The sequence below is a fragment of the Mesoplodon mirus genome (assembly GCF_964341445.2).
Source record: "Mesoplodon mirus genome assembly, chromosome: 4".
NCBI lineage: Eukaryota > Metazoa > Chordata > Mammalia > Artiodactyla > Ziphiidae > Mesoplodon > Mesoplodon mirus.
In genome coordinates this window covers 140,264,664-140,277,522 of record NC_138979.1, presented here as the reverse complement: position 1 = coordinate 140,277,522, position 12,859 = coordinate 140,264,664, and the positions used below count along the sequence as shown (strand labels likewise).

General features: G+C 36.9%; 1 pseudogene across 1 annotated transcript; it reads left to right on the top strand.

The window, feature by feature from the left end:
- Window positions 1–8,337: 8,337 nt before the first annotated feature.
- On the top strand, window positions 8,338–8,816 carry LOC309802917 (FUN14 domain-containing protein 1-like; annotated as a pseudogene). Its single transcript has one exon. The product of its transcript is annotated as an FUN14 domain-containing protein 1-like (transcript).
- Window positions 8,817–12,859: the final 4,043 nt, after the last annotated feature.

Here is a 12,859-nt window from a genome sequence, read left to right as displayed (position 1 = left end):
TGGTAACCGTTAAGAAAGTTTGAGCCATTGTCTCCCACTGCCAAAAAGTGTTTTGGGGTAATACTAGCATCATATGATTCTTCAGGAAAAAGAGTCATAATGTCAATTAAGTGTGTGAAAAACCACAGGCACTCTCTTGGAGACTTATGATGCACATGAGTGTATTAAAGACTGAGAAATTCTTTACTAAAAGAACCTTGATAATTTTTTTCTAACCTAGTATTACCTAGATTTATTTGACCACAGGGAAGTAATCCTATTCTATTAACATTTATGGAATTTGGGCTCCATGAAAATCATTTGGGAAAGTGCTGATCAGCATTTGGCATCAAGTTATCCAAGATGGAGGACAATAAAACAAAGAGAAGCATGAGACTAAAAAAATGTCTGAGGAAAGGAACCTAAACAGATAACGAGATTGAAGTCACAGGAAAGGGATCATTAGTAGAGTCCAGTAAGAACTCTTTAGAGACTTCCTTGGCGGTCCAGTGGTTAAGACTCCACGCTTCCACTACAGGGGGCACAGGTTTGATCCTGTGCATGCGGCGTGGCCAAAAAAGAGAAAACTCTTTAACATTCCTGGCAGCCAAATGACATAGGTATTATAAATGTACACATTTTGCAGATGAGAAAATAGAGTCTCCAAGAGGTTAAGTTGCCTAGGGTCATTATTAGCTGGTCTTCAAGATCAGGTGTGATTCCATAGACTGTGTTCTCTCCACTGTGCCATATTTTTCTCTAAGTTCTGGCAATTTAGTTTTCTAAATATTTCCCCCACTTTTCTCTTCTTTTCATCTTTCCACTGAAGTAGTAGTGGATGATGAATCAAGTTTTTGGACATTTTGAATTGAGGTTCACAGATTATGCTTCATTTCTTCCCTCCATTTCATCATACATATTTCCTTTTCTGCCCTGAATACTCTGAGATCTCTTTCCCAACTCCCTATCTGCCTCCATGCTTTTGCCAAATCTCCAGAGCAAATATTGTATTGAAAAAATTATAAATTGATGAAAATATTTTACTATGAAGACAATATTGGCTTAAAAATAAGCTCCAGTAGTGGATGGACACTTTTAGTACAGATAAATATAAAAATTTTAATAACATCTGTTTCCTGAGTCACATGCATGTTTTAAAGTACACTGAATAATGAAAACAGCGTTATTGTCAGAATATGCCTTCAAGGTTTAATTGAAAATGAGGCTACTTCCAGTGCATGAGAAATCTGGGGACTGACCTTTCCTCCAAAATCTCATTCTGTTCAAAGCAAAATGTTTTAGTATGGTTACAATTGTCAATAGTGAGCAAATCCACAAACAACCTCGATCCATTACTACCAGACATTAGGATCATGCCCTCCCTTTGCTTTCTTCACCTGTACTACTTTCTCTTCCACCAGACTCCTGTTTATTTATTTTTCCCTATTTATGTGTTGAGTTTTTAAAAATCTTTTAAAATATTTGAAAAAATTTAAAAATAAATCTGTTTACTGTAAAATAATAGAAAATATATATATTGGTCTCTGCTCCTGGTTCCTGGACCAGGGCTCCTAAAACCCTTGTAAGTTCCTAAGTGATAAGACCACTAGGAGCTTCTTTCGTTCTAATGATGTGACTCTGAGTGGGCTCCTAAATGGCTCCTGGATGAGGGCTTGCCATCAGAAAGGCAAAGCCATGATTAGAAGCCTGGAATTTTCAGCCCCACCCTCCAATATCTTGAGAAGAAAGAAGGGCTGAAAATAGAGTTAATGATCTATCATGCCTAAGTAATACAGTCTCCATACAATCCCCAAAGTATGGGGTGTGGAGAACTTCCAGGTTGGTGAACACATCTATAAGGGAGGCTGATGCACCCCAACTCCATGGGGACAGAAACTCCTGTACTTGGGACCCTCCCAGACCTCACCTTCTGTATCTCTTCCTCTGGCTGTTCATCTGTCCTTTATTATATCCTTTAAGAAATTGGTGAATGTCAGTAAGTGTTTCCCTGAGTTCTGTGAGCTCTAGCAAATTAATCAAACCTGACGAGGGGGTCACTGGAACCTCTGATTTGTAGGCAAACTCAGACAGAAGTTGTGGGTAACCTGGGGACCTACTAGTGATTGGCATCTGAAGTGTGGTAGGAGGGACAATCTTGTGGGACTGAGCCCTTAACCTGAGGGATCTGATGCTAAGTCCAGGTAGGCAGTGTCAGAACTGAGTTAGATTGTAGAACACCCAGCTGATATCGTGGAGAATTGCTTGATGTGGGGAAAAACCTCCACACAGTTGGTGACCAGAGTGAAGTGTTCTGTGGGACCTAGTAAGGGAGACACATAGGAAAGAAACACAGTAGGAAGAACTGGGTTATTCCCTACATAGGCAGATGGAAGACTAAGGTTTTTTCATTATACATACCATAAGAGAATTAAGGGGTAAACTTAAAGATTTCCATTCCTCTTTGTTAGCATCAGTTTATATATTGTCATTAACAAAGTTGTGTTGGTTTCTTTTTGTGATATTCACATATTCATAAATAAGCATGAGAGTGCAGTCAGTGGGATGTCTAGTTAGCAGAGTGGTCTTAAGTAAAGAATAGCATCTTTTATATACTAATAAGATTCTGATTCATATTAACTCTTAAGACTGGAAAAATAAAAGGATAATTTTATTTTCTGGTTAGAGTCCAAAACAGAAATATCTTTCTGATGGGTGTATGCTTAGATGAAACAAAGTACAATCAGTAAACACCAACCAGAGATTTGCAGCTCAAGTGCTTTGCCAGCTCTATGGGAGAAGATTACACCACATTTCCCTTTGCAAAATGTATGATCTGGTTGGGAAGACAGAACTAGCACACAAGGAATATGAGGGAATCATGCAAGGGAGTATGTAATTCAGTGTTAACTCTGTGGAATATACAGAACTGTCCTGACACGACATTTTGACATTTGCTTTTGGCATCTTACAATTCCTCATTTCTGTGCTCCTCTCCTTTTCCCTGGGTCCTGCTCTCTAACCTCCCAGGTAGCCAGAATATATACTCTCCTTGCCACCATATCTGACCTCAAGTGTGTATTTATTGAATTCAAGTTGCTATAGATTACAAAATATACGATTATTTTTGTACCACTATGAAAAAATCATGTCAATTAAATTATATTACACTGCTTTCATTTAATTTAAAATTTAAATAATTTAGAATTGGGCTTAGATAGAATTTTTACATATAATACTCTTTTGCATACACAAAAAGGAAAATAAACTTAATGGTTAAATAATTACAGTTTTCTCAAACCTTCACAACTTCCAATAAAATAATGTTATTAAACTAATTTTTATTGAGTTATAAATGACTAGCCCCAATTCAATTTCATTTTAAGTCAAGATGTATTTATTGAATATCACTATATATCCTACAGAGGATCCAAGAAGAAGTTCAAATAAAGTTCAGCAAAGAGGTTAAGATCTGAACTGGACCCTGTGGGATGGATGAGATTATACTTTTGGGAGATGAGATGCAAGAAAAGGGAGAAAGTTGAAAAAATAAACCTCTGTGATGTGAATGATTGTTCAGTTGCAAAGAGATATTGCAAGTACCAGTCTGATATCAGAAACAGACAATTCACACAAAAATAAATAAAACCAAAAACATATGAACACAGAGTTATCCATTAAAAGTATCCACTCTTCAACCAAAATGTCCGAACTAAAATAAAGTACTTAAAAAATGAATAAAAGAATAAAAGCTAAAGCATGGAATATTACACAGATATATAAAAATGGAAACTATTTACAGTATAGTATCAAGTAAAAAAGTGAGGTACAAAGTTATAGCATAATTACATCAATTAAAAAAATATATGCCTGTAACCCAAATTGCAGAAAGAGCTTAGGTAGAAATACATATGATTCTTCCTTCTAGATTTTTTTTTTGATGTACTATCTTGTATTAGTTTCTTTCTTAGAGGGTGTATTAGTTTCTTTCTTAGAGGATGTATTAGTTTCCTAGGGCTGCCATGACAAAGTACACAAACTGGATGGCTTAACAGACATTTGTTTTCTCACAATCCTGGAGACTACAAGCCCAAGATCAAGGTGTCAGCAGGGCTGATTTCTTCTGAGGCCTCTCTCCTTGGCCTGTAGATAGCACTCTTCTCCCAGTGTCTCACATGATTTTTTTCTCTGTGTGTCTCTATGTCCTAATTTTTTCTTTCAAGGACACCAGTCTTATTGCATTAAGCCCATCTATATGATCTTATTTTACCTTAATTAACTTTTTAAAAAATTTTTTATTGGAGTATAGTTGATTTACAGTGTTGTATTAGTTTCAGGTATACAGCAAAGTGAATCAGCTATACATATACATATAACCACTTTTTTATTTTTTTACATTCTTTTCCCATATAGGCCATCACAGAGTATTGGGTAGAGTTCCCTTTGCTATACAGCAGGTTCTTATTAGTTATCTATTTTATATACAGTAGTGTGTATATCAGTCCCAGTCTCCCAATTTATCTCTCCCCCACCCATCTCCCGGTAACCATAAGTTTGTTTTCTACATCTGTGACTCTACTTCTGTTTTGTAAATAAGTTCAATTGTACCTTTTTTGAGATTCCACATATAAGCAATATCACATGATATTTGTCTTTCTGTGTCTGACTTACTTCACTCAGTATGATAACTCTAGGTCCATCCATGTTGCTGCAAATGACATTACTTTGTTCTTTTTTTTTTTTTTTTTTTTTTTTTTTTGCGGTACGCGGGCCTCTCACTGCTGTGGCCTCTCCCGTTGAGGAGCACAGGCTCCGGACACACAGGCTCCGCGGCCATGGCTCGCGGGCCCAGCCGCTCCGCGGCATGTGGGATCTTCCGGGATCGGGGCACGAACCCGTGTCCCCTGCATCGGCAGGCGGACTCTCAACCACTGCGCCACCAGGGAAGCCCCTACTTTGTTCTTTTTTATGGCTGAGTAATATTCCATTGTATATGTGTACCACATCTTCTTTACCCATTCCTCTGTGATAGACATTTAGGTTGCTTCCATGTACTGGCCATTGTAAATAGTGCCGCACTTAACATTGGGGTGCATGTATCTTTTTGAATTATGGTTTTCTCTGGGTATATGCCCAGTAGTGGGATTGCTGGGTCATATGGTAGTTCTATTTTTAGTTTTTTAAGGCACCTCCATACTGTTCTCCATAGTGGCTGTACCAATTTACATTCCAACCAACAGTGCAAGAGGGTTCCCTTTTCTCCACACCCTCTCCAGCATATATTGTTTGTAGATTTTTTGGTGATGGCCATTCTGACTGGTGTGAGGTGATACCTCATTGTACTTTTGATTTGCATTTCTCTAATAATTAGTGATGTTGAGCATTTTTTCATGTGCTTTTTGGCCATCTGTATGTCTTCTCTGAAAAATACGGAATGCCTCACGAATTTTCATGTCATCCTTGGGCAGGGGCCATGCTAATCTTCTCTGTATCATTCCAGTTTTCATATATGTGCTGCCAAAGTGAGAACCTTCTAGATTTTTTTTGACACTGTTTTTATACCCTCTTTTTAATTATCAGTTTGAAAGTACATATGAGGAAAAGTGAACTCAGCAGGTTGGCTGGGGGTGGGGAAGAATGATATAGTAGGTAAATCAATAGATTATAAAAAGAGAAGAAATTATTATCAAAATATTATTTAAATGCTAACATAAACCTATTATACTTCTGCTTCATTTTAATATAATATTCTTTTTTTTTTTTTTTTTTTTTTTTGCGATACGCGGGCCTCTCACTGCTGTGGCCTCTCCCATTGAGGAGCACAGGCTTTGGGCCATGGCTCACAGGCCCAGCCGCTCTGTGGCATGTGGGATCTTCCCGGACCAGGGCACGAACGTGTGTCCCCTGCATCAGCAGGCGGACTCTCAACCACTGTGCCACCAGGGAAGCCCTCATTTTAATATAATATTCTAATAAGTTATCCAAAGGAATCAGAAAAAGAGAAGCATGGTATAACAGATATTGCACTAGTTAAATGCCATGTATTAATATTTCATGACCAGTTTTTTTCATACACAGTCTAATGAAAGCTGTAAATTTTTTTTTATTATAAACAACAGAAATTTATTTCTTACAGTTCTGCAGGCTGGACATACAAGATCAAAGTGATGGTCAATTCAGTGTCTAGTGAGAACCTGCTCCCTCAGAGACCACAATCTTCTCACTGTAATCTCACTTGGCAGAAGGACAATGCTGTAATTTTTTTTAAAGCACAAAATTGGAAAGCCACGGTGGCCATTGACATACTAACAGCCTAAAATATCTACATTTAGGTTTTTCAGATATGTGTTATGTTTTCAGACTCAAAAATAGATTTTTCTGTTTTATATATTACCATTTCATGTATTCTTTATTCCTTTGTATAAATCCAAGTTTCCTTCCTGATGCCATTTTCCTTCATCCTAAACTTCCTTCAACACTTCTTTTAGTGCAGTTTTCCTGGTAAGAAACTGTCTTTATTTCACCTTCATTTTTTAAAGGATATATTTGCTGGATATGCAATTACAGGTTAATAAATGTTGATGGGTCCCCTTTTCCTCCCCCTCTAGTAATATTTTAAAATGTCATTCCATTGTCTCCTGATTTGCATTGGTTTTGATGACAAGTCAGTCATAATTCTTATCATAGATCCCTGTATGTAATGCGTCTTGGGCTGTTTTAAATATTTTCTCTTATCATTAGTTTTCAACAATGTAATTACAATGAGTCTTGGTGTTATTTTCTTTGTGATTATCTTTCTTGTTGTTTGTTGTATTTCTTAGAGCTGTGCGCTGATATTTTCCAACAAATTTGAAGAAGAAAATCGGCATTATTCCTCCAAATAATAGAGCTATTAGGATAGTGTTGATAGTTAATAGGATAGAGTTCTTTCTCACTCTATCCTATAAACCCAATTACACATATGCTATATCACTTGATATTGATGGTATCCCAATATCAAATGGTTTTTTTTTTAGAACAGCTTACAGAAAAATTGAATGAAAAATACAGAGAGATCTTTTTCTACCTGATAATTTTAAATTTTATGCTGGATTGTGTATAGTATATTGTTAAGTGCCTAGATTTTATTGTCTTCTCTTAGATGGTGTTGAGTTTTGTTCTGATGGCAGTTAATTTACTTGTGAATTGACACAGTACTTTTGAATCTTGTTTTTAACTTGGTTAGGGCAGATCTAGTCTTTAGTTTAGAGCTAGAATATCCATTGTACTAAGGTGTGGCCTTTTCTGGCTATCAACTGAATACCAGGGGTCTCTCCTCTTGACTGGTTGGCACTCCATGTATCCCAGCCCTGTGTAAGCTGAAGGACCCCTGTGATGGTTTCCTGCTTGGCCTTCAGGAGTCTTGGACTGTGCAAGATCAGCTAAGAATTCAGTAGAAGTTATAAGGGGAACTTCATGCAGATTTCTAGAGTATCTTTGTGAAGCTCCCTCCTTTCTGAGAAAATTCCATTCATCTCAACACCTTTGAACTTTAAACTATGTTTCCTCAGCTCAGTGAGACTACCAGCTCTGTTTGGGTTCCCCATCCTTGCATCATGGTAATGAAAATTATCTCCGGTCAGAAAACAAGGGTGATGTGCAACTTACATCATTTGTTTCCCTTCCATCAGGGATCACAATCCTGCACTGCCTCTTGTCCAACATTTGAAATGATTGTTTCATATATTTTTCTAGTTTTATGCTTGTTTACCACAGGTACTATTTAGTCTATCATAGACAAAACCAAAATCCACTATAGAGATTTTTATTTTAAAAATTGTTTAATGATTGAAAATTTCAAACACATATAAAAGAAGATGGAGGAGTAAGATGAAATCGTAGACACATATCACTCAACTTCAGTAATTAGCAGCTCATGGTCAATCTTGTTTCATCTATACCTATTCATTCATTCACCTCACTTCTATCTTATTTTGAAGCATATATTAGCCATCATATCATTTCATCCACAAATATTTCAGTATTTATCTCCAATAAATAAGATTTTTTACTATAGCCACAATACCATTTTCATATTTTAATGAGTTAATAATTCCTTAATATAATCACATAAAGAGTAATTGTTCATAAAAGGTAAGAGGCAAATACTATTTATATGTTCTTGGGTAATTCAGTTAACTTCCTGGTGCCTCCATTTCCTAATCTATAAAATGGATCTGATGGAAGGGAGTAGTTGGTCTAGGTGTTGTCTCAGGCCCCTTATCCCCACCTTTGTTCTATAACTGGAAATCTTGTACTCTCATATTAAAGGTCATTATCTTGGGTTTGAGCAGCTTGCATTATTTAAAAAAAAAGTAGATCATGGAGACCCAGAACGCCCCTCCCCAAGAATATGAAAGTGATATGACTCTTACGAAGTGTTGGATTTAACTGAATATGCAAGAAGACACCACTGGTGGAATCGAGTGTTTGGCCACAGTTCCGGACCTATGGTAGAAAAATACTCAGTAGCCACCCAGATTGTAATGGGTGGAGTGAGTGGCTGGTGTGCGGGATTTTTGTTCCAGAAAGTTGGAAAACTTGCAGCAACTGCAGTAGGTGGTGGCTTTCTTCTCCTTCAGATTGCCAGTCACAGTGTCTATGTGCCAATTGGCTGGAAGAGAGTTGAAAAAGATGTAAACAAAGCAAAAAGACAGATTAAGAAACGAGCAAATAAGGCAGCACCTGAAATCAACAATATAATAGAAGAAGCAACAGAATTTGTTAAACAGAACATTGTGATATCCAGTGGATTTGTGGGAGGCTTTTTGCATCTTAAGGATATGAATGTTCTATCATAGTGGAGTCACCTCTGAGAAGAGAAATGGTGGTGACAAGATGGTCTCAACATTACCCGTTGACAGATTCTCCAGGATGACAAGTAACAACTAGCTGGATGGTACCAAACTCACTGCTTAGCATTTTGCCATCTGAAATTTGGCAGACTAGTATCTGCTATAAAACAATCTATATGATCTGTGTATAATAGTATTCCTGAGCAAAACATGGCTTTCATTATTTTTTAAAAACTTGCATTTGCTTAAAATTTGCCTATAAAACACCACCATCGGATGTAGATATGGAGAGAGAAAAAAAATCTGTTGGCTATATTCCCCAGTGAAGTATCATCCTCATTTTATTTAAATAAGATGTTCTCAATTGTGCTTTTTAGTATAGTGCCAATAATTTAAAAATTTGTATTATAGCCTCAACAGTAGGGCTGACTTTTTTTTAAAGATATGTTTGCAATAAACTGAAGAACTGTAATGCCCTTTTATGGAAGGATTTACAAATAATAGAATTATTAAAGATATTAAACAAATTTAATACCAATTTTTAGGTTGTTTTTTCCTGCAATTCTTACTTTGCTTGCTATGTAATAACTATAGTAAATGCTCTTCTAGGGAAATGCTCTTCTAGGGAAATACTACATGTCTAAAGATTTTTTTCTTTTTTTGATGTCTATAGTTGTAAAAATATCTTCTTGTATATAAGCTTCTAATTTTTTTATTCATTTGTTTATCTTGGCAGCCTGGGTAGAATTAATTATTTTGAGGGTACATATAGTTGGGTCACGGTTTCATTTTATTAACTTTGAGTGAACCTTGTTTTTCATTTTAAAAAGTCCTAATTATTATTTTGACCCTTTCTTTACAAAGAGGTAAAAATCACCTTAAAATACTTAGTAGTATAGTATGAATTTATTGTCTGAAGAACAGTGATTTTCTATATAATCATGAAATTGTAGTTTAAAGAGAATCATCTCTTTGATCTAGTCTGAGATGTAAATACTGAGGCTTTCAGCTTTTTAGGTAGCATTTTATGTTGGTCCCAACACTAGGCCAGTTGACTTGTTCCTCAGGGCCGATATCACACTCCCTCAGAGCGTCCTTGGCCTAGAAAAGCTTTTTGTATTGTTTGTTTTGTCCAGAGTTCTACGTTGGAATTGGGAAAAACAGCAGAACAACATGTGTTGGAATCTTCAGATTGGAAGGACTTTGCAGATACTCAAGACTATCTCCTTTTGATAGGAAGTCCCTATAGTATTTTTTGTGTAGTGTAAACATAAGGCATTTCGTACTTTCAAGATTGTTACAGTGTGTGTGCTTTCATTTTTGCAGGACTCCTTAAAATTGAATGTGGGATTGATCTTCATTTTCTTCCTTTACTCTCAGTGCCTCAGATAAAATGCTAAATAAAACTAAGACTTTCTTAATATGAAGAGATTTTGCTTATAAATACTTAATTTTTCTTCTTTGAGCTTTTCTCTGTTTCTGCTTTGCCTAGCTTTTCATGACTGTGGAATTAAAAGGGAAAAATATTCTACGTTAGGCAGAACCTGGGCTGCGCTTCTGTGTGCCGTATCTGCGTGATACCTTTTATCCGATATTGTGTGGTAGGCTACTGCGAGGGGCTGTAGGAGCCGGCTCAGTTTGTTCATTTTGGAAATATTTATAGTGCCTGTTCTGTGTCTGATACATTGGGAAAGTGGGGGGCACAAAAATGTCTGCCCCCAAATAAAGACAAAATATTCCTATATGAAAAGTTACATACTAATATAGGAGAACCTGGCATACGAGTTAGTGGCAAATGAGTTGTAGAGATAACTACTTTCAGAGTCCAAACATGAATGAAAAGTGAAAAAGAGCACTTCATCTTTTACCTATACATTTCCCAGTATTTGTTGATTTGTTTGAAAATATTTGTATACCAGTGTAAAATATTATCAGCTCTCTCCATAGGCTCTCCTCTCTGTTATGCTCCTTGTTCTGCCTCGTGTCCGTGCCGTTTCCCCACGAGGTTGTACGCTACTTGAGGCAGTTGTGTGTGGTGTTAATTAATCTATAACTTGTGACACACCCTGTGTAACGCTTTGCTCACCATAGGTATTCAGCTGATGTTGTGAATGAGTATGTGAAAAGCATATGACTGTGCTAGAGCTGGTGTCAACCTATAGGAAATCTTCTCCGTATGGCAGTCCTGTGAATCAGAAGCTCCATCAGAAATGACTTGGTGGGGCTTGGCCTGAATGAAAAGCCTATAGCTTGCCTTTGCCTAAAATGGGGACTTTTATGTTTGAGGGCATAAAGGTTGTTTGCAAGATTTGTTAAAACTTGAGTGTGTGGAATATAGCTATTTTGTGGCTTAGGCTTTGGAAGATTTGTAAGGACATTTTGACTGATTTTTATTTTTTATTCTTAGAGCCCTCCCCAATCTCCCTCACAAAAAAAGATGATTTTTAACATTTTCTTATTTCAAATGCAATATGAATGAAATATGTTTATTATAGAAAATACATCAGCATAAAGAATATATAGAATGTCGATAATGTGATGTACCTAGAGATAATCATTGTCCATATTTTGATACATAGCCTTTGGAATTTTTTCTACATATATATAAATACATAGTATGTGTATTTTGTATATATAAAAAAAGTAGTGTTCAGATTTTCAGTTGTCTCATGAATGTTGTAATTTTTTTCACAGTTGTTTTGAATCAGGACCCATGTATTTAATAAGCACAATAAAGATAGGAAAGAAATCAGGAGGAAGTTGAATCATGCAAGGCCCTGGAGGATGGAGTTTTAAAAAGGAGGTATTATTTAACAACGACAAATGCTGCAGGGAGGTCAAATAAGAAAAAGGCTACAAACAACAAGACTATTGGATTCAACAAGAAGAGTCTCAGTAAACTGCTTTGCTAGAGCAGCTTTGGTGGTAGTGGCTGGGGGCAGGAGGGAATGACTCGGTCCAGATCACAGGAGATTGAAGAGTAAATGAGACTTGAGGAAGTGAAAACAGGCATAAATAAAGAGGCTTGATATGAAGGGAAAGAGATGATGCTAAGTAGAGTGGAATGTAGGTCAAATTTGTTTTTTTCTTAAATATGAGAAGGTCAAAGCACATATTTAATGCTGACAGAAACACCAGCAGAAAAGACACATTAAAGACACAAAAGCAAGGTGCTGATGTCTAAAGGAAGGCTCCTGAGGAGACGGGAGGGAATGGAAATCAGAGCAGAGGTGAAAAAGCCAGGCTCGTAAAGGCAAATGCTTCCTCCATGCTGATGGGGTGGTGAAACCAGATACAATTGTGTAAACTTGATTGTTGGGGCTCAGAAATCTGGGATGCACCCCATTGGATGGTATACAGTGGAAGCTGAGTTCATCTGCTCTGAGTAACATGAGGGTGTTAGAAGACCAATGAGGTTAAAGAAAGGTTTCAAGGAGAGTAGCAGAGAGAGAGGGAAGAGGCTATAAGAAGGCTGGTCATGTAGTATTGAGGGCCCAGCAAGGGTTAGAGACAGATGTTTTGATGGGGCACCAATCTGTGCAGTGGGGTGATTTTCCTCAGCCACACTCAGGATACTGGATGTTTGTTACTGATGTATCTACAAAATAAATTTTTAAAAAAGCTCAAAGGACATGAGGAGAACTTTTTGCTTATTCCTTGTGCTCTATTGGTTTTGTGGTCTTCAGATTAGATAGCCACCTTTGGGGAATATGGAAGAGGAGCCTCCTGATTCAATGAGTGGTCTAATTAGGGAACTCTCCACTGTCCTCTGATTCAAAGATACTCTATGTTTTAGCCTTGATTAATACCAAATGCCTTACTTAATCGTATTTTCCCCATCCTTCTCTACAACATCTTGATCTATAATTACTGGTCTTGTACACTAATATTCTCAGCACTGCCAGGTTGGCTTTCAACCAGATTTGATGGCTGGGTCTTCCTTGCACCAACCCTGCTATTGAGTTCATGAGCTGCTTGTATATTTTGGAGATAAATCCTTTGTCAGTTGCTTCATTTGCAACTATTTTCTCCCATTCTGAGGGTTGCCT